The 24,006-nt window shown below is 37.4% G+C and overlaps 1 long non-coding RNA gene across 21 annotated transcripts in view; it reads right to left on the bottom strand.

The window, feature by feature from the left end:
* LOC122757094 overlaps window positions 1-24,006 on the bottom strand; it is an 84,159-nt gene that overhangs the window by 3,576 nt on the left and 56,577 nt on the right. For 18 of the 21 annotated variants that reach the window (XR_006357018.1, XR_006357022.1, XR_006357021.1 and 15 more), the window contains 2 exons: window positions 22,596-22,650; window positions 15,044-15,073 (listed from right to left, as the gene is read on the bottom strand). The exons of 1 other annotated variant lie outside the window; for it this stretch is intronic. This is a non-coding gene — a long non-coding RNA (uncharacterized LOC122757094). The remainder of the gene's footprint in view (window positions 1-15,043; window positions 15,074-22,595; window positions 22,651-24,006) is intronic. 2 more of the 21 variants (XR_006357013.1, XR_006357005.1) reach the window with 2 other exon arrangements.

Genomic DNA, 24,006 nt, shown 5'->3' with positions numbered 1-24,006 from the left:
ATAGCCCCAAACAACAACAACAACAACAGCATTAACAACAGCTGCACCAGCCAGCCGCGTACCAAATGAAGCGAACATTTTTGCACACGTAAATTGGCAATGCAATGGAAGGCAGCGAGCCGTGCGGGCGGGATGATGATGACTGTGGGTCGGCATAGCTGCGCCACTGGCACTGTTATTATATATACACACAGGTTAATGAACAGCTGGACAGCCCGATGATAAAAATTGGGGCGTGAGCTGCGCTCTACGGCTGGCTAACTAAATGACTCACTGACCACAACGAGCACAACTTAATTTAATAATGCATAACGTAAATAATAGCTTTAAAAATGTCAGCCAGCAGAGAAAATCCTTTAAAATAACGCATTTATGAGATAAAATACGTTATTGTAATTACAATAAAAATTGAAAATTCCAGGTCAATGCAAATTCCAGCGAAGGTGTAAAGAAAAATATATTTACAATTCACCTCTGATTTTATCAGAATAAAATAAAAACACTTGGGAGAATCTAATGTATTTATATCCTGGTATTTTCTAAGGACACAACCTTTTAGTAAAAGGCTAAACAAAAGTAAAGACTAAACAAAGCTTTGTTTACATTAAAGCATGATCTATAGTTTAAGTTGAAAGGCTTGAAATTCGATTTAAATAAAACAAAAACTTGAGTTCATTGTTAATGCCAATAAAAGTGTAAAGAAAAATCTATTTACAACTAAAGTTTGTTTTTATCATAATAAAATAAAAATATTCCAAATTTATCGCAGTAAAATTACGAAGTATTCTCAGAATATAACTAAATAAAACACCCATTTAGCTTAACAATCAAGAGTAAACAAAAATAATTGTTGTAATAGAAAAAAGTGCTTTTAACTAACTTCAATCAACTATTTTCATTTCCCCCAGCACAATCAAATACAGGTAAAAACTGAGCAGCTCGTCCCTTTGGACTGACAAGCAAAAGCTGTCCAGGGCAAAAAGAGAAACGACAAAAAAAAAGGTTTAAGCCGCGGATTTGCATAGTCAATACCATATATCCAGCTTATGCACAACACTAACAAAAGGAACTCAAGGGCTTCGCCGTCCAGTCCCAATCGAAGCCCCAGAGCTAGGCGCATTTAAAAGCTAAAATCGTTTATATTTGTGACACTTAACCAGCAGCAGCAGCAGGAACAGCAACAGCAACAGTTGCTGTGGCAGCAAAGCAGCAGAGAAAAAGGAAAAAAATCAACAAGAAGCAAATGTAACCCAAGAATTGTAAACTGAATTGTGCAGCTTTGGCATGGGAAGTGAAGTGAACGATGGAAGTGAAAGTAAATAAAAGGATGAAGAGATGCAAAACTGATGAGTGAGTGAGTGTGTGTGAGAGGGAGAGAGAGAGAGAGAGAGAGAATGAGCGAGAGTGAGATGCGTCACTTTATGCAAAGAATAGCACCCATATTTCTCACAAATCCCCACAACTGTGCTCAAGCTTAATGCGCTGAGAAAACACGGCAAGAAGCTGCCGAGCAGCCCAGCCTGGGCAGAGAGTAAAACTTGTTGCCGGATTGCAAAGGCGAAAGGCAGCAGGCAGGGGGGCAAAGGCAATGTAAAACGAACGAAATTGAAAAGCAAACTGCAGCATTTGCATAAATTCAGTGCATGCTGCTGATGCCGTTGCAGGTGCTGTGGGTGGGTGCAGGAGTCGGTGCCGGTGCCGGTGCCGGTGTCGGCGCTGATGCCGGCTATTGAACGGAAGCACCCAGATAATAATGATAAGAGACAGGCGAAGAGTAAGCTAAATAATATGTTTTTGTGCGCTTGCTGTTGCTGCTGCGGCTGCCTCCTGTAGCTGTTGCCGTTGTCGTTACCGCCTTGGCAAATGCCCGGCTTAGCGCGTTGCATGCAACGCCTAAAACTATGCAACGAACGCGAGCGCACAAGCAAATGTGTTGAAAATCCTATTCTCTTAAGGATTTGTAAAAACCTCCAACGCAAGCGCCACAGCAGCCAGCGCAGGCTTTCAGTTGGCTCACTGACTAAAATGTTGCTCATGTTGACGTGCATGTGTGTGTGAGTGTATGCAGTTGTGTGGTTTTGTGCCGCATCAAATTGCATTAGTGTTGAAAGCTGCAACAAGCAGAAAGAAGAACACTGAGAGATACGAACTACGAGCTACATCTCCGCTTGGGCCTGTGTTTGCTTTGCATTTTGATGCCGCCGCAGCCGCCTTTTTTGGTGGCACCCATCACATGCACACACAGATCCGCCCACGATTGCAGTACCCAATTCGAGTCATGCCTTGTAATGCTGTGTGCTGGCTTTGGCCTAAGCCTGGCCAGAAACAGCTAGTGCTCTGGCTGTTCCACACTTGATAGAGTAGAGTGCAGCAGGCAACGTGACGTATACGTGTTGCATATTTCATTGCCCCTCTCTCTCTCTCGCTCACTGCACAACAAAGCAGCTATCATTTATCATTTACCAGGTCGGAACACCTCCGTAACAGTCAACCCCGACTCCTGCGACAGCCTTCTTTACATGACAGCCCGTGTTTGTATGTAATTAAAAATGCCAACGCACAATGGTTTAGGTGACACTACAATCAGGTTGCTCAGCTTTCGCACCGGCTAATGCTGTCAGACAGAGCGCCACAGCACAGCACAGCACCCCACCAACGGCAACGAACGACAGCAACAGAATACATAAGTATACCATTGCACCTGGCCAATGAATGGTAACAATGGCATGCAATCAGCCAGCTCACCCACCAAACAATTGATGACTGATGCCCCTACTAGCGGACACCGAGTGCGCTGTGTTAATTAACTAGAAAGCAAACTAACAAATGGCACAGCTGAATGCAACCATATTCGGCTTTCATTGTGCACTCACAGATAAACAACAACCAAATAGAGACAAGGGCCAGAGAATGAGAGAGAGAGTGAGAAGGAGAGACAGTGACTGAGCGAGGTAAAACAAAGTTAAAGTCAATTCGAAATGCTACGCAATGTTTTCTTTTATTACTTGCAACATGCCAAATCCCATTGGAAGTGCCGGGCAGCTGAGCTACTCGCCGTCTCGCCGTCTTGCCTCGCACAGATGTTTCCGTCATTCCCTTTCTGACAGATAACATTTCTCGCAAATTAAATGAAAACACCTGATGATATTTGAAATACTACAATACCTACTCTCACTAGGTTTTCGTGAGTTCTACAATACGTTTTCTTTTCTTTGTTTTCTCCAATGTCTGCTGCAGTCCATTTGAGAAATATCTTACAGTCAAAACAAATACTTTACTGTTGAACAGCAATACAACGACTAGATCATCTAATTGATTGATCGATTGATTGTATACGCATAGTAGCGTAGGTTTACTAAATAAAACATCAATTCATGAAAGCATTTTTGACGATTTTACTTATCTATTTCTTAGTTTATTTATTTATTTCTTAGTTTGATTCTTAATTTTTGATGTTGCCTTGATTTTACCAATAAGTATAAGTTTAACATTTTAAATTTAAATTATTAATTTAACTCCTTATTTTAAATTTTTTTGTACATTAACTTCAATTGCATTTATTTTAATTTTATTGATCGGACTTTAACAAATAAATTAGGTAAAATATTTTCATTTATTATTAATTTATTATAATAAATGAAAATAATTTAACTCAATCATTTAATTTACTCCACAACACAATTTAATTAAAAATAATAAATTTAAATATTATATAATATTGAGATAATAATAATAACAAAAAAAAAAAAAATAATAATAATAATAATAATAATGATATGCAATAAATTAGGACTCTAATTTTCAAATTTTTGAGCACATTAAAAAAAATTTTTTTTTGTTTTTAACAGGAAAAAAAATTAATTAAGTATATTATATTCGAGTTGATATTACAATAGAACCTGCTCTAAACACTTTGAACGTAAAATACTCAACAGTTCTCTACAATTAGGGTATGCTTGTACGTAAACAAAAGAAGCCAAGGCAAAGACTGCCAATTTAAAAAGCTGAACGAGTGGTCGCGCATCATAGCGAACACATTTGCCTGATGTTTGCTCGTTGCTGTTTGCTTGTTTTGCCTGCACACATGTATTGTGAAATTAGTTTACAGAGAAAGAACATTTCTATGAAATTAGTTTGCAGTTGCGTCAAAAAAAAAAAAAAAAAAAAAAAAAAAAAAAACACGTCTGACTGACATACACACTCATGCATACAGTCATATCTATACACATATATTCATATCTGGAGATGGCAGTGGATTCGAAAGAGCAACGATTCAATGGAAGCTGCGCTGAAGTAAGGCACGGCTGCCCTTGAACTGAACTGAAGCGCGGGAATTGCGTCGGAGTTGCGGCTGCGCAATTGAGCTGTCAAGTGAGAATCGCGAAATCCGAATCGGAATCAGAATCAGAAACAAAGGCACAAAAGAGTGCAGAGCTAAGCTAAAATATACATTGGATATTGCCCGTCTTACTTCATTCATTCACTCAGCCATCATCGTCGTCATTATCCCCATCTTTAAATTGTGTTCTTGTTATTGTTGTTGTTGTTGTTGTTATTCATTTGGACTCCATTTGACGCGGCGTGGCATGCAGTGAAACGTAAAGCCAAGCAATAATAAATGAGCTTCATTATGGTGTGAAATTCAATGCGAAAAAGATCAAGTGACGTTGTTTGTATATGTCTGCAGTTCATCTGTGTGTGTGCGCGTATCTGCGCAGATATCGGGTATGGGGGTTAAAAACATGAGTTCGAGATTTCCATAAATGCACAATTCTTAAAATTTAATAACTGCAACCATTTAAGGCAGCCAATGCTTGCTTTAACCGGTTATACTATGGACAGTAAACACATAGATGGAGTAGCTATAAACGAATTGATATCTTAAAATATTGTATATAACATGCTTTTATTTTAGATATTTCAGACTTGGGCAATAATGCACAGATTTCACATCTGTCCGTACACATCATATCTATCTGTATCTGTATCTGTATCTGTATCTGTATTTGTATCTGCATAGGGGTAACTATATCAACATTTTTTCTGCGTGTGTGTTCTTATCTTAGTTTAGAAGCATCTTCAGTATCTATACGATTGTAGTACTTCAATTGAGAAAGAAATCTATAACTGAATGACACCGTCAGTAGTGTGTGGGTAATATATCATTTGTAGCTCCATATATGAAGAATATTTGTAGCCTTAATATTTTGTTAGTAACCGAAATGTTTTGGTATTTGTATCTGTGCCTCGCATAACCCCATATATTTATCTTTATTTGTCGGTAACTTCAGTGTTTGGCATAAACAGTCCTTTTATGTAGCTTCAGCAACACACACAACAAGCTCATAATAATCAATTTGTTATATCTGGAAACAAGAGCCGAGCATTTCAAGCATGGTGTAATGTGTTTAGCAATTATAGTTCTAACATGGAAGGAGTAGCTTTAATTTTTGCAACTTTTAGGCAATTTTTTTGCTCATAATATTTGGTCAGGCCATGTTTGGGGTTGAGCAAGTGTTAATGACATCTGTATTCGAGAAGGAATCGTTGCCAGCTCGGTTTGCAATACTTTCGTCTCTGGCCTGTCAGTCAAGCGTTGAAAAATGTTTATGCATGAGAAATTGTTTGGCCAACGCCGCTGCAGCAGACACATAAATTCTCATTTAGCATCGTCAAATTAATGACTCAAAAAGTTCCAGAACGCTGTCGAAACTGTAGGCACGTTCACGAAACGCACACGTTTCCCACTGATGGGTTCAAGTTGAAAGTCAGCGCACAGCAATTGCACTAAAAGATCTTGTGCGATGTTCGCCTTGCCTTGTTGTGCCTGTTGCCTCTGGCACAGCTGATCGCAGACCATGTGGTTGCCCCGTCGATGAGCTCATCACACAGCAGCAACAATCGGCAGACAGACAACGGGGCAAGTGGAAAAACTTGTCAGACAACTTAACCGGCTGCCGGCCGGCACAGTTACAACGTGCTACAACTGCCAACAACAACAGCAAAAGCCAACAACAAGACGTAACCACAACGCAACAACATTGAATGAAATTATATAATAAAACTATAAAGCTTTGTGGCGTGTTATGTGACATACTCTACAATGGATTAGCACAACTTTCCCATGACGCTTGACTAACAATTACTGCCGATCATAGGAACCGTTTGTGTGTGACATGTTGAACTATTAATATGCCATTAGATATATACTAGATGTCTATATAGAAATAGTTGGTTTATTACTCAATAGTAGATACAGTAATTGGAATGCAAAATATGTGGGAAATGCCCACATAAAAGTCTTGATACAGATTGAAATATAAGTTGGAATATATATGGTGCAATTAAAAATATATATGGCATTTAATTAATAAATATGTATATGCTATGTATGAATTGAAAATAAACAATTTGAAGAATCTAGTAAAAATCTAAATTAAAGGAAAACACTCGTTTAATTTCAAAGAATTTTTTAGAAATAAATTAAGAGAAGAAACATGCCTTAAGCGAATTCTGTGGAAATTAAAAATTATTTTTTATATATATATGTAAATAATTTAAATGAATATAGAACTTGACAGCCAATGCTAAGAATTTACTAGATCTTAGACAGTGTATTCATGTTCTGCTACGTGGCCCACTGACTTTTCTCGATTTCTCATAAAATGGCCTCCAGCCTCGCGTCGCACACAATCGTAAAACATGTGAAGGGGCCGCAAAACTTTTAATGCTTCTGTCCGTCGAGAGGAAACGAAACTTGGGACACACTTGTTGCCATTTTTATGGTTTTTCTCCAAAAAAAAAAAAAAAAATAAATAAATAAAATAAAAAATAAAGAATAAAAGACAAAGGCAACAAAAAGCAAAAAATTATATGGAACCTCTGGCTATCATTTGTAAAGTGCTCACAATACATTTAAGTGTAGTTTAGTTTTTTACTAGAAATCGTTTTCGGGCAATTTTATATTCTGTTTGCTTTTTATGTGCTCAGCGCTTGGCAAACCAACAATCGACAAATGCCAAACACTTGTCATTGCTGTCGGCCTTGAAGTTAGCTGTTTCGCTGCAATTAATCACAACTAAACATGGCTCATTAGCTTTGCAGCTGGCAGCTGGCAGCTGCATCAACTTGCACCAGTCATGCACAGAGCACATACATACATGTTGGAAGTCAATCGCCAGGCCAGGCCAGGCCTGGCCAGTCAGCAGCAGCAGCAGCAGCTTATTGAAGAATTCTCTATGGCCAATGTTTGATGTCTAATTAGCATTAATCTATTAATAGCCATTACAATAGCATACATAGTATGTGAGGTAGGTTGAAAATCACTCTCAGCTCTCACCTCAGTCCAACAATGGAAACTGGCTTTCGCCATAGCAATATTACCAGATGCTTGCAGCATACAACAGGGAACAGTGGATGGCAATAATTAGCAATGAAATCACGTGCAAATGGCCGGGCCAACGTAAGCAGCTGCCAATTTCAATTAAAGAAAGGCGCTCAGCTTCCCAGCGGACTGATGATGACGGGAGCCCTTTAAGTGGCCGTGACTAATTAGGAATTAAATTGACAGAAAACGTGTTCAACCCGAGACGTAACAACGGCCCAACCACAGCAACGACGATAACATTTTAAAGTTTTACATAATTTATGAGTGTTACCTTTTGCAGTATCCTTCAGAGCTCATAAGTCAAGAGCCCAGCATAGTCTGTCAGCTTAAAAAAAAAAAAATTGGCCAGGACCTTCACGACCAGGCTCAAGCTTCATAGGCGCTGACTAACAGGAAACACTGTCTGTTTGGCTAACTGCCTGGCTGGCTGGTTTTGTGCAACAAGTTAAGCTCCTAGCTGTTGACGTGTTGAATGGTCAGCGTTTAAGCTGTTGCACTTCTGACGTCTATATATGTATATAGTATACAGCCCAAAAAGCCAAAGGCAAAGCCCATGCAAGTGATGTATAAATGGCTCTATAGATAGCACGTTGACAGGCTACCAGCTTAACAGAACTCACACACACATATACTACACACACACACACAACACACACAAACACACATACACTACACACACAATCAGATGAACGCACATGTAGCTGAGTACAAAAGCTGACCAATTAGTTAGCTGGCTTAGTGTTAAATATGGCGGTTGCCTTTTAAAGCACAGTTAAGGTCGCTTGTTGTGCAGAGTGGAACACGTACAGCTGTCTGGCTTTTCAACCTGCAATCAACTCGAGTTCATTAACAACTGGGGAGCAGCCGGAAAAGCGCTTTTCAAAATTGCACACATTTCATTATGAAATATGAAGCCATATACAGAGCAAGCTGTTATCCCAGTAAAACAGCTGCACAATAAAAAAAATATTACTAAACTTATTTTGCTTAGTTTGAAAACTAATCTAAATTGCATATATTTAATTAAATTTATAGAAGAACTCAATTTCGTTATTACAAATTGTTGAATATTGAATTTCAACACTATGTATATAGTGTTAGAAACACTCATGTTGCAGCATATAGCAATAGTTTGCAACATTGTGAAATTCATTTTCATGCAAAAGTAACATCGATCGTAAAGCTAGGTACACACGATGCAAACAATTTGCAGCAAGTTGAAAATAATTTGCAGCAAAAGTTTGCACAAATGTTCACACCAATGCAAATATTGCATGCAAATTACTTGCTGCAATCAATTTTTGTTTTGCACGCAAACTTTTGCATGGCTATTTCGTGCAATATATTGCATTAATGTCTACACGTGTTTTCATTTTTTGTATTTGTTTGCACTGGTTGCGAGTGACACTCAAATTCAAGGAATAACGACGTGTTTATATTATGTCGGCGCAACAATCGAGAGTTGCTGCTGCTGCTATATTAGCAATTTTGATAAAACAAAAAAAAATGAGAAATGAGAGAAGTCTGCCAAAAAAAAAAAAGTGTTGGGTGAAAGAGTGGATTTCTAAAAGAGATGAAAAAGGAGTGCATCAGAACTTTTTAATACAATATGGTGATGAAAAAACAATTACAATTTTCGCATGTCAGTCAGTGATTTCAATTTTTTATTAGAAAAAGTACATTTTTTTTTTTTTTTTTTTAGAAATTTCGCGATAAGCATTTTGCTTTTTATAATTATTTTTAAAGTCTGCTGACGAAACATCCCATAAAACTCAAAAATTCTCGTACAATTCAATTAATTCAATCGTTTTCTCGCGATCCCACATTTTGCTTTGCTTGCTGCAATATTGCGGCTGAAAGTAAACAGCACATTCAAACAAGCAAACAACTGACGCAACCAAGCTAACGGCAAAATTCAGTGTTCAGACGACAAGCAGCAAAATGTTTGCACTCGTGTTCAAACGTGCAAATTTGATTGCAGCAATCAACTTGCTGCAAATTGTTTGCATCGTGTGTACCTAGCTTAATGTTGAGTGTCGCGACGCTAGTCTAGAAACATTATGTGTCTGACGAATTTGACTAGCGCGCATTGAATGTTGCTGCATCGCGATCTGTCTTGTTGCGATTCTTGAGCTGTGTAGATCGATGTGCTGTGCCGTGCTTAAATCAAAATATAAGTCGTAATACAAAGTATAACAACTACTGTGTGATCCTATTTCGGGCCTGGTTTTTCAACACAAATTCATATAATTTATATATTTACTAGCATTTGTTAATGTTTCTCCAAAATATGCATAGCTTAGCTTTGACTGCCAGCATATCTAACAAACAGTTTATTGTTCTTTAGAAAAACATTATTAAACTTGTTAGAAAACTACAATTTTTTGAAATGCAAAAACTATATATAACTTTGCATATCGTTTTAACTTTATTTTATGATTAGCTCGCTAAGCGCAGACAGAAAATAAAATCCACGAAAACAATCTAAAACTTTTAAATCCGATTTACGACGCCCAACGCCATTGCCAATGGCGACAAAACTTCATAATTAAGCACACAGATAGACAAGGAGAGAGTCAGAGTGAGTGAGAGAGAGAGAGAGAGAGAGAGAGAGAATGACAGAGAGATATAAACTCACTTCACTACAAACACATTTACACGCAATCGGCACTATTAACCTGCGCAGTTAACCTGGACAATGCAGCGCTAAATGAAAAGCTGCAACAAGGCAGCAGAGCAACTGACAGGCGAGCCAACATGCTAGTGACAGGGAAATGCGAGCTTCACACAGTGTTGGATAACGCATGCTGGCTGGCTCAGACACACACACACACGCACACACACGAGCACATACGGTGAGCCAGGCTGTCAGGTAGCAAAATTTCTGACTGCACTGACTAGCTGTCTATACTTGTCTAGTTTTAATTAATTAAATTTCACACTCATAAAATGAGGAACAATGTGCGCCCCGGGCAAACGTTGTGCTCCAACTTTAACTGCATTTGTCTAATTACTGACTATGCAACACTCCACAACAAAACGCACACGCTTGGCAACCGCTCGAAATGCAATCCGCCGGAAATTGGCTCATATGGATGTGCAACCACAACAACAACAGCAGCAACAACAACAACAACAACAACAGCTGCAACAGCGATCAGTCGGACTTTCGCATAATTGAAAGCGTCACATTGTGATCCGCTCGTGGGCGGGCGGCTTCATAACAAATGATTCATTTCAATATGTGCCAGTTGGACAATGGCCGCCAACGAAACTTAGGCACTTAGCACTTTATGCTCGGGTATATTCCAACTCATATACATACTTATAAATACATATATATATATACATATGTAGATATATGCTTGTATTGCCAGCAGGCGCTTATCGAATTGACATGCGTATCTTAAAGCTACCTTTTTGTTTTATTAAAAACAAGGTTTTTCTTTGATTGTTTTTATTTGTTGATATTAATAATTGACTTCACGTTTTTTTGTTTTGAGGCATCCGCCACATAGCACAAAATTGTTTAGGTCTCGTTGTCAATACTATTTTTTATACCCTGTTTTTTTTTCTCTTTCTGCTAACTCTGCAAACACTCACACAGCACACTCCCACACACACACTCGCGCTGTGTTAATGATCTGCTCTGCTGTGCCGCATAATAAATGACGAGAAGCGTCAAATCGCAAGCCTGCTCCGGGCCTTATAGCATTTGACAAATCATTCACGCTTCTTAGTAATCGCCTTACAGTTGAAGTGCTTAAAAGCAAAAGGTAATCGCTATCAAAGTAAGTAGTGATTAGATTTAATCAATTAGCAATTAGCAGGTAATATAAATCACCAATTTAATTTACAATTGTGCCTGATTTAAAAAACAAAAACTAAACAAACAAAAAAAAAAATCTACAAATATTATTTATTATCATTTAAAATTTTCAAATGACCATTTTATTTATTTTTTGAAATCTCAGCAAATGTTTTTCTTGTTTTTTTCCCCAAATAATTTACTATTTTTTAATCAATTAAAACAATAAAAAAGAAAATTTATTTTTTAAATTAAAATACCAGGGTTTTTTTTAGCATATTAATGGAAAATAGCTTTATTCACTTTTCCCATTATATCTGAAATATTTCACTTCATATAAAAAACAAAAATAGTTCTCGCAAAAAAATGTTTCCCTAACTAAATTGCGACCATCAAAATAAATTCAGATAACATATTTCTCCTCCCACTACTACTCACGTCGGTCTTTTCGTATACACTCGAAACATTTAAATCACAAACGAAGCAAAAGATCTTAGCTGCATAAAAATAACAGATAATAAAACAGCACACAAAGAAGAAAGAAAGAAAAAATAAACTAACATCATTCGCTCAAGCTTTAAGGAATATCATCAAATTTGGATTTCATTCGCTGCAGCAATTTCCATTCTCATGCATAAATATTTAGTTAGTGTTTGCGTTTGTCGTCCCCCATTGCTTGACGCCGTCTGATCTGATCCGATTTCTGCGCTATGGAGGATGAGACTACGTTTGCCTCCTCCGCCGGGTGCCGCAGATGGCGGTGTCTCATCGCCTGGCTAGCCGTATTGCTGGTTGTCTGTCTGTCTTCTGGTGAGTGGGTCTTTTTTTTTTTTTTTGCCTGCCTGGGCCGTCGCGTCGGTTGTTTTGTTTATTTACCCAAGTCTTTCGCAAAAGTCTTTCTGGCAACCGTCGTGTTTCTTTTTTTTCCACAGTCTGTTTATCGTGTGCAAATTGCTGAAGAATCGTAAAACTTAAATACACATATGTCTATGACGATCGAGTTGCGCAGATGACGATCGGATAAGTTGTGTGTGCGATCAAAGCAAAAGCTTGCAATTAGCAAAATGGTAAAGTCACAGCCAATTAAGAAATAATTCGCTAAGGTTTCAAAAATTACATAACAATGTAAATGCCTCATTAGCAGCTTGGCTGATAATACGCCCTACTCCCCCTGCTAGTTGCTGTGCTGGTGGGTGATGCTACAGCACAAGCATCTGGCAGCTATCCAGCTAAAAAAAGAAAACCGCATTGCTCAAAAATAAAGCCAAAATGAACAGCAAAATAAAGTGAAACAGAAACATGCCACAAAACTCTCCCAAGCAGCAGCAGCAAGTAAAGCAAAGCAACCTGTTGCCTCGCCTTCAGTGTTCTATCCTATGCCACAAAAGTGGCCAGACAGGCCGTCACTTACAGGGCCGACATTATCATCATGCTCATCAGGAGTAACATCATTCTCACTGGGACGGCTCCAACGCTATATGAGCGAGGAAAATGCTACACATTTTGGCTGGCAAATCACGCAAATGAAATGCACAAAATGTGCGCCATTTATATCATGCAGATACAGACACAGACAACCACACACACACACACACACAGAACCACACAGGCATGTTTCATAGCCAGTTCCCGTGCCGGTGACGTGTGCCACAAGCTACCCAGCAAATGGGAGGCAAAAATATGAGCCAACAGGCCACAGCCAGGCAGGCGGGTGGGCGGGCAAAACTGGCCGCAAAAGACATAGCATGCAATGCACAAGTTGCTGGCAGGCGACTGAGTCAGGTGCAGCCGTTTTCATTCCTGCCAGCTACCCCCCTCCCCCACAACTCTTCTCCGCCTCCCAACACCATCCCAAACCGTATTACGGCCTCACTACGCCTCCCGCCACACTCAATTGCGCACTAATTTAGCGCAGCTAGCACTTAATAATTTCTTTTCATAATTGAGTAAAGAAAAAATCTTGTGACGGGATAGCGCGCCGCAGCCCAGCCGAGGTGTGATAGAAATGCCAAGAGATGACACTGGGCAATAGCATCTTAAGTAGCCAACAAATATATACGTAATGGGCAGCAGGTGACGAGGGTTTGACAAGCAATTCGAATGCCAAATGCAATTCTAAATACAAGTTTTATAGCAATTGCCGATCATTTGTGCTATTGTCAAATGTTTATAATGAACTATGATATAAATAAAATTTTTTTTTTTTTCCAATTTTTAATTTTTTTTTATATAAAAAAAATAAATAAAATTGTAATCCTTTTTTTACTGAAGTATGAATTAAAAGTGTCGCAAGTTAAGAAAATATAATTTTTGAAATATTTTGTTACAGTAAAAATTATGGTAAATCATTTGAGCATATTTTTATATATTAATTTAACTTAATAAACAAAAAATGCTTAATGCTTTATAGTATCAATAGTTGTATATCATTTTTTATGTGACGTTTTTATAACTTACTATACTATAAAATATTTATTCATATTGCTACTTAGAATTTATTTGGAATTTTCTAAAGAATCGCATATGTATATAAACATAATTTTATATACATCTGAGTAGAACGGCAATAAAAAATTTTAAAATTTTCGGGACTTGTTTATTTAACCTATAAGACTGTAAGCTCAACAACTCTTTGTTGACCTGAGGCGTTCTTGCTCGAGATAAACAAGAAATGCTTAAAGCATTATAGCATCAATAATTTTACGATTGCACCGCGCCAAATGCACTGCAATAATAAATTACCTACACTTGAAAAGCCTTGCGTGGATTGACTTGAAAATGCATTCAGAGAGGCCACAGAAAGATTTATGTATAAGTAGAGAGTAGAGAGTAGAGAACATAGAGTAGAGTGGGCGGCCGCCTAGAGAGAGCTGACTGAACTGAGCAGAGCAGAGCAGAGCAATGTCTGCAATTGTAGGGTCTGACACGTCTGATTTAAGTCAGCATGAAATGCTTTGAAGTCCGCACACGTTAAAAAGCCAAGGTGCACAAATTAGTCGCGTCTACTTGGCAGTAATTGCCACAAGTGCCACTTGAGTAGTGGTGGACACACACACACATATATATCTTAATATATATACATATCTATCTATAGGCAATAATGAGATATACATAACCAATTCAAAGGCCACTTCACTCATAGAAAAGGAGATGGCAAATTTGCTGGCTATCAATTTCCAATTGTTGGTCCATTGATGACATTTTGAGTAGAGGACGAAAAACCGATAACTTAATTGGCTTAGTGGTTGCCCAGCAACAGTCTACAACACATATGCTCCATACAAACGCACACACAAACACACACACACACACACACACACACACACACACACACACACACACACACACATTCATACACGCATTCATACAGAGGTGGTGGCACAAACAAAAGGCAGCCCAAACCACAAATTACGAAAACCTAATACGTTGGCCGATTAATCAACTGTCTAAATAGCTGTTTCGGAGATTGGGGCTAACTGGGCTGCTCTGGGTTCTTTAACTAATTTATAAGATTTTTATCTGACCCTATGCCTATGAGCAATGGTTAGAGAGCTTCGGTGGACATTGCCATTGACCCACTCAACGGGCGTGATAATTGCACTATAAAAATGCGCAACTGGGAAAATAAATTAGCAGCCTTTTTGCTTATATTCCCAATTAGTTGCCCTCTCGTTCCTCCACGAGTGTTATGCGAATCAAATAAATCTTAATTAATATGAAAATCGATTACCAGAACATTAATTATTTAAAAGCAGCAGTCAAATAAACACCACCCTACAGCCATTGAGTGGCTAAATAAATAAATAGATACTATGTAGTAGCTGGTATTATGCGGTGGTTCGACTTACGTTTTCCTTCTCGTCGTAGTGCAAACTTACCTGAAAGAAAAATCAAGAGAAAATATATCAATTAATAACATGAATATACGAGCATAAAATTAAAAGAGCTGAGTGTGGGTGCGTGTGTGTGCGTCTGTGTTTGTATGTTAGTGTGTCAATCATATATAATTTATGCGCATTGCATAGAATTCAAATTAAAAATATATTAAAAGAACGAAACCATAAATCACAGCAACAATATTTAAATCAATTTTCAATATCAAGAGAGCAATGTTTTGTTAATTTATTAGTGTTAAAGGGCAAGCAATAAAGCAAAAATGAAGGCATACATAAAATCGTTTAAGTTTTTTAATAAAAACTGTGAGAATACCCTATAAAATACAGTAAAAGATTTGATTTTATGAAATAAAAAAATTAAATAAAAATAATATTAATACAAATTAAATATTAAATAGTATAAATTTTTTTAAATATTTCAAAAAAATATTTATAAAACTTTAAGCTTAAAATACCCAACAATAGGCATATCAAATCGTGGTATAGCATTTTTATTTGTATAAACAGCTCTTTAAACTCATTTATCTCTCTTTACAGAATATCCTCTACTTTTTTTCTTTTTTTTTTTTTTTTTTTTTTTTTTGCATGAAGCAAGCAAGCACTCAACCAGCTAACCACAACCACCCACTCGTGTACAACAATGATAAAATGCTAAGGAGACGCCAAGTGACCATTGTGCGTTACGCTTTTGTCCTGCAGGAAGAAGTCTCATAAGTCATTTCTTCAAGTCAAATAATTCATAATCGATTTGCAGCAGGCAGCAGTAATACGGCATAGCACGACATAGCTACCTATCAGGGGCTGGATGGAGGTTTGCGTTGGGCAAACAAAACGCGCATAAACGAGCGCTCGCCGCGGGACAAGTTCGTTAGGCCAGGCGAGGCAAGGCCAGGCCAGGAAAAGTTGCTCCAACATTTACCTATGAAAATCAAAGTGCGCCCTGGGAAACACCTGGGCGCAGGATGACTGACTACAAGACAAACAAAATATGCTCGTTGAATTTCTATTAAGCCAACTAACTCAAAAGTAATTGCTAGCTAGCAGCATAGCTGAGTGGCAAGTAGCAATTGCACGCAGCCCCTACCTCACAATCTCTCAGTGTCTTCCTCTCTCTCCCTCTCTCTCTCTCTCACTCTTTATTCACTCCCCAGGCAGTGTTTGGTCTCCAGCTGCTGGTCATCAATATGTGCGCGTTAATGGATGCCTAAATAAATGATAACTGCAAATTACGATTCCTGCCAAGGAGCAGAGGTTAGTAGAGTAGCCGCACGTACTGCTGCTAAATACATTTCGCTCAGCTGCAGTTGAGTCCAAATATTTTCACGTGTTCCCAATGCCTCACCAAAGTTGAGTCAAGTTACAAAGTGCTTAGTTTTTCTTTATACATACATACATACATATATATATATATATATATATATATATATATATATTACATGTTTTTTGTTTTGCAACTAGGTTTTTGGGGATTTTACAGTTTTCTCTTCTCTTTGGTTTAACAGAGTCAGAAGCTTCGAGAGTTAGTGCTCTGCGGTTTGGTATGTGTGTCGGAAGCGGACCATTAATTTTTAATTTTTACATTTTGTTGTACACTTAAGCGAATTTCCTGCGCATACAGCATATTTTACCACGGCCATGGGTAATCAAATGAAAAATGCAACAGTGTTTTAGTTCTCGTTGATACTTTGGCCTAGTGGAGTGAGCGGTGAAACAGAAACAAGTTCAAATACTTTGAGTTAGTAAGTGCCTGGGAGATTTTCATAATGTTTAGCGCTAACTAAACTATGTGCGAATACGTTTTATGTATATATAATGAATAGTTGAAAATGTGCCTCCCTCCCAGGAAGAGAAGTCCATCACCTATATCTCCTATCTATAATCGCATCTGTTAGCTTTTGAATCCGTTTTCATCAATTCACGACTGCAATTCGCAACATTATGTTCAATATTTGTTAATTATGGCATCGAAATGCAATAAAAGCGCTAGAAAAAGCAACTATGAGGTATCGAAGTGGGTTGCCATTAGTTCCGGTTGAACTGAAATGCAAGCACAGGTCGCCCAGGTCGTTTAGGTCGTTGCCAGCTGGTGATGGAGAAGGCGGTGCTGGCGAAGGGCAGCTCTTTAACAAGGTTAACACAACGCTAAGCAGCTGTCCCTGGCGGGAGCCCAAGCCGGAGCTAAAGCTGGAGCAGGAGCCGAAGCAGGAGCCGGAGCCATGTTCACGTCGCAACCTCAGTGCACTTGAGGCGCAATCGTTCAGCGTGCTGCCAGCAGCCAGCTAGCAGCGTTGCATACAAATTGCTCTCGCACACACACACATATGCACACATACACACACGCATGAGAGTGCACACTAAGAACTGTTAAAAGCCAGGTAAATGTGCCCTGGCATGTAGGTATGTCTTTAATGTGGTTCGCTACACACACATACATACACATACACCGACACACACACACACACCTGCATACATGCAATACCTATATAGAAATATTTATAGAGACTCTGTGGCACGTGAGCTTTGGAAATGCGAAATGGACATTGCTTAATACCATATTCTGTGGCATGTGGATGCAGGCTGATTTTATGCAACACCAGGCATCATAATAGCTCATTATGGTTGGGCAAACTTTACCGTTCGTACATATACCCCCGCAAAATTCATTAGCTAAAAGGCAACACACCAAAATTGAAGAGCATCACATTTGGCTGCTGAGAATGTTATCTTCGCTTTACACAAATCGATACGCTAATTGATTGCCGCAATTGCCGCAATTGATTTAGTCTAGCCCCGTCTAATTGATAGCCACAACGTGCCAAGCACACATCTATCTATATATACAATTTTTCATTGCGTCTATTTTAAATAGCGATATATATATACATATATATTAAATCGCGCGACGCCCACAGGTGAGCCGCAACATTAACAACTATCGCTCTACGCGATTTAATAGATCACATCGAGCGCATCAATAATCAGCGTAAATTAATTAAGCGTTTTACACTTTATCTATATAAACACACTAATATGTGTATCTCAATGTGCATATATGCATACACACATACAGATATATGTATGTATATGTGTTTGTCTACAACTTATACGCATAGATGCTCGCAATTTAGCATGACGTCGCTCTTAAGTTTCACAGGCCATATTTTATGATATACCTACTAAATATACATACGTATATGCATATGTATGTATGTTCTTCATATGCTCTTGCATTGGGTATTATAATTTGGTCAACACGCTTGTAACGCACTATAGGCTTCTCAATGTTCTCTTTAGAAGCAAAACAAAATAAATAACACTATGTATAATATATATATTAACTCAAGGCAATTAATCTTTCAAATACTATATTGCTTTAACTAAATTTAGTTTTTCTTTCAACTAGTTGGTCGGAGATTTGATTTATTTGTACTTTCATTAAATATTATATATATTATTAATTTATCTCCGAGGGAATAGACATTTTGCGACACACCAATGTTATTTCTTTTTTCACGTTTGTTTTGTTCCGTTTATTTTTATTGTTGAAAACTTTTACGTCGCGGTTTATTTTCGGGGCGCCCGAAAAAAGTGCATAACTTGGCCACGCTCCAACGACCCACGCAAATATATGTACATATGTATGTGAAGAAATGCCCCGCTATGAGAATGTTATATTGTCTGTGCATAAAATATTAAAATCCCATTTTTTATGAGCGCCAAGTGGTCAAGTGTACAAATAAAATATACCGAATCTACAAATAACATTTATTTTTCTCTACTATATTAATAAAATAAACGAAGTGCCGCCGCTGCTTTGTCTGTGTGTGTGTTTTTTGAGTAAAAGAAAATAATGAAAGACAAGACAGACATAGAGATAGAAAGCGAGAAAGGGAGAGAGATGCGCTGTTCTTTCTGTCGGCTTTTAACGGTTCACAAATAGCGCACGGCGCCCTCTTATTAAATATGAAAACAAACACATATACATATATACATACACATATATATCCATTAGACATATATGCAATTCATATAGTTGTCGAATAAATCTTGGACGGGATTAAGCTATATCTGGGCGCTTTAATGTGGCAAATTATTGTGGGCCATTCACAAATCGCTGCTCGATATCAAACAGCAAACGAAACAACGATATTTCTCTGCATTGTTTATATGCATAAAATTCCTTAGCTATGTTTCCGGTTATTTTTATTAAAAATACAAATTAATTCACACGTATTTAATAGGAACACATAAAAAGCATCTTTTATTGGTAGAGCTCTAAGAGATATTGCATCAGTCGTGTTTAACACACATAAGAACATATGGGGCAAGATTCAACAGTGTCATAACATTTGTAGTTTTATCAATCGAATTGGTTTTTTTTAATGCATTTGCTTTGTCAGCTAAGTAGCTAATTGATTTCAAGATGGTATTAAGTACTATATAAGGAAAGAAGTGAAATAGAATTAATTGCTGAAGAGCTAACTGAAAGTGTGTCAAATAATAATACATTGTATATAAACATTATTAGTTTTTGTCAATTTAAAAAACGAACGAAGTATATAGTGTAGACTGCTCAACCCTGCAGATACCCTAAATTCTTCAAAGAGCTGATATTCCAATCATAGTACTGCTTTTTCAAAGAAAGGCGCTATGCTTACTCGACTCAACCCTATTCTGGATAGACTTTCATAATACTATTTTTATAGTGGGACTCAACTCTAACCAGGAATAATTATATTAATGTGTATGATATCTCTCAATAGTAAGCTCTAAGACTAGTGTATACAAGTCACGTTATTATTGTACATTTGTATTTAATTGAAAAAATATATGATTAACTCGTGCTGCTTAACGTATAAAAGTGTGTACTGCAAATTTTAAACCTTTAGCTTTTGTGGATTAAAAGATCATAGCGCTTAATCGGAAGAAGGGACAAATATAGCTAAATCAACTCAGACCCTGCTGAGCCAGCCATGTCATCTTCTGCTTGTCACATACGTTTTCACAAAACTTTTACACCCTGACTTTCATAAACAAAATATACAACAAGTAAGAAAGCTCTAGTCGAGACTGCTCGACTACGAGATCCCCTGAACCCTTGGAGCAATAGATATTTCAATACTTTTTCGCGACTTTCAGCTTACACAAGAAACACGCACACACACACACACACACGCACGTACGCAAACACAGGCATACATACACACACACGCATACAGACACACATACACACACACACGCATACATACACAAACGCATACACACACACACGCATACATACACAAACGCATACACACACACACACATACACAAACACATACACACACAAGCAACCATGCATAAACACGCATGGGCTGCAGTGTGCGCTTACTATGAAAACTTAATTGTTTAATAACTTTTTTTATGGACGTACGATCTTCATGAAACTTTTAGATTATGATTATAACATGAATATGCATGTAATTGCCAAAGCACAAGTCTCTAGTATTTGAAATACGCTTTTTACAAAAGTGAGGGTGAGGGGGTGAATTTAGAGGTGGGGGGTAAATTTTAACAAAAACCGAAATTGTATAAATTGCATATAAGCATTCATTAAAAATTTGGAGACTCTAGCATTAAAGGTGTAGAAGATATAATTTTATAACTGGGTTTCGATAAGGGTTTTTATCGATAAAAAAAGATCGAGATAAGTTATCGATTTTTAATGATAAACTTGATATGCGCGCTGTAATTACAGACATTTAAAAAAAAATTTGAAGTCTCTAGCTCTTATATCTTCTGAAATCGACGCGTTCATACATACGGACAGACGGACAGACGGACAGACGGACAGACAGACGGACAGGGCCAAATCAACTCAGCTCGTCACCCTGATCAAGAATATATATACTTTGTGGGGTCTGCCACGCCTCCTTCTCCCTGTTACATACATTTCAACAAAACCATTATACCCTGATTTCCCATTGAAAATGGGTTCAGGGTATAAAAATATATATATACAAAATAAATAAAGTTTCCTTTAATTTAATCTGGATCGATTAGTGAAAGAGCATTTCACTGATTGCAATTCTGAATTAATATTTAGTCGAAAATTCAGTGTTAGATTCACCCCAACATTATTTATTCAGCAAAAATTTGTGTTTTAAATATCAACATGTACATGCTCATGAGTTCTAGCCACATCCTCTCCATTTGGTTTGGTCCGGCACACACACATTTCGTCTATGTAACAATTCAATTAATAAAACATTAGCCATTTAGTTTACAAACACACACAACAACTAATAAAAGTTGCATTAGACATGAAGCCGGATCGTAAAAGTGGCAAGTGCACAAATGCCGCTGGCATTAAGTGGGCGCTGCTGACGGAAAGCTGCCACATTAATTTGTAAATTCTGGCCAAGTGGTGTCGTAAATATGAATTATATGCAAATGCAGAAGCTAAGGCAAAGCCAAAGCCGAAGGCCGAGCACGTGTAGCATAAATTCATAATTTTTCATTAGCGCGCCCAGATAGACCAGGCGAGAGAGAGCCCATTAAAACGTCGCCAACTATTGACTTATGACCAACAAGAAACAGCGTCTTGTCGTGTCGTTCCCAACAAAGCCGCCTAATTAGCAGCTTTGCTATCCAGACACAACAACTAGAAGACACGAACAGGAAGAAACTTACATGAAACGATGAAATAAAATCGTAAATATTATTTTTAGCTTCAAGTTGGCCAAAATGGCCATGGCTGAGTCGAAAAGCCACAGACAGTCAAAGCGAAAGATTGGTTTTAGCTGTTGCTCTTTTTGGCGGAAATATCACACAAACACAAATACACACACACACTCTAACACAAAGTGTATCTAAGAGATACATTTAATGTCTGTTTTATGGCCGTGTTAGTTGCGTGGGCGGTTTAATGAACACGCGTCGTATTCGTAATGGACACAAATTGAAACTTTGCTCACTGTTCATTTGCAAACTAATAGAATACAATTGGCATTCATTTGATGTATCTTTAGCATGCTGCGAAATCGTAGCACACAAATATTTGCAATTCAATTGCTGCAGAAAATCAAATCAAACCAAATAAAATAAATTCAAGCACACCGACGTATTCAAAGTGTCTATGAGAGATCATCAAATACTCGCAAAAGCCAAATGAATTGAAAAATATGCAGGATATTTGAGTAGTAGCAGCAGCAACAGCAACAACAACTGAAATAGCAACAGCAACAATAACATGTTGCTGCTGCATCAACGACTCGATACAGAATTTGACAACAAACTGAGAGTATACATGAAATCTTCAAATGTTTAGCATTCCAAGATTTCATCCGTTCTTTTTCTGAAATGTTTTCAAAGTGTTTTCTCTTTTTTTTTTTTTTTTTTTTTTTTTTTTTGACTTTTGTTCAATTGAAGTTCAAATGGTTCACACATAGACTTCAAGAGGTTGCTCTTAAAAACTACTTAGCACTATACAAAATCAATAATTTATTTGAAAATTAACACTTACAGCTTGGTTCATGCTATGGAACTTTTTTGCACCAATAACGAACACAAAAACTTACCTAAAACGAGAAACAAAAAAGAGAGGAAAACGAAAAATGAAAAATATATTTTGTTGAACTTCACTTATGCATGGATTAACCGACTTATATAGCTATATATTTTTATATGTATATAAATTCTATTCTAATGCTGCAACTTTCCGTTGTTATAGCTGCTGCCATCCATGTGAGTTGAGCTGCTCTTGTTTATTTGCTCGTATTTATTTCTATTTGATTTTGTTTTGGATTTCTTTTTTTTTTTTTTTTTTTATTTGTGTGGACGTGAGAATAAACAAAAGTTTCCAATTGGAAATTTTTATGCAAGCAAAAGCAGCAGCAAAACAAGCGGAAATCAACAGTTTAACGAATAAGAGTAGTTAGTAAATAAATATTTGAGTAAAATACATGCGCTCATATAAATAATTGATTTAGATTTGATGCAAAACAAATCAAGAACGGGAATATTTAAACCAAAAATAAATAAAAACTGTAAAATATCAAATATGTTTTAATTGCCAAACTCCAATCAGCAAATATAAACTTGTACGGGTAGAAAAATTTAGAGTGCACCAAGTTTAAATGTAATCAAGTAAAGCGAATTTGTAAAATAAAGCTTAGCTTATGCAGGCTTAAATGAAACACATATACTTCCATTATTTCTGCAACATAGAAAATCCGCCTAAAGGCATTCTCAGCATCTGAATCACAAGTTAATTAAAAAAACAAACAATGTATGCATTTTACTTTGCAATCAAAAAGTATTATAGCCTCTCGCTCTCTCGCACTGCCTCTCTCTCTCACTCTTTCTCTATATGAGCTCTATTAACCATTTGAAAATCTGCGAAAATCGTATCTGCATATGAACTAACTTTAACACAAATATACAATTCAAATATTGATAGTGTGCGTGTGTGTGTGTGTGTGTATGTGTGTGTGTGTGCGTGGGTGTAAATTGCGTGTAGCGTGGCAAATAATCGTCCACTATGCAACACACTATCGTTGTTGCTGTTGCTGTTGTTGCTATGACGGTATCGTCGCTAATAAACCGCTTATCTAATTAGTTATAACTTTGTTGTTATTTACCTATTGTGGGCCGACAAACAAAAAGCCAAGCGCACACAAAAGCTTTAAAAAGCCCACTCACACGCCACAACACACACACACACACACACACAAGCACTCTCTCACTGTCCTCTGCGTTGGTTATCTAAAATCGTTATATGGCATGTTAAAAATCTGTGTAAATTATTATTGATTTTAACGGCAGCCACGTCCATTCACGCCGCCTAATGAGCGAGGCACCCTTGACAGTAACAACAACAACAACAAAAACAAGAACACAAATTAAGTGCAGTTTATTAGTTGAAATTGATAACA

The sequence above is a fragment of the Drosophila mojavensis genome, unplaced genomic scaffold, assembly GCF_018153725.1.
Source record: "Drosophila mojavensis isolate 15081-1352.22 unplaced genomic scaffold, ASM1815372v1 contig_287, whole genome shotgun sequence".
NCBI classification, from domain to species: domain Eukaryota; kingdom Metazoa; phylum Arthropoda; class Insecta; order Diptera; family Drosophilidae; genus Drosophila; species Drosophila mojavensis.
Note: the sequence above shows the minus strand (reverse complement) of the source record. Positions and strands in the feature narration are given on the sequence as shown.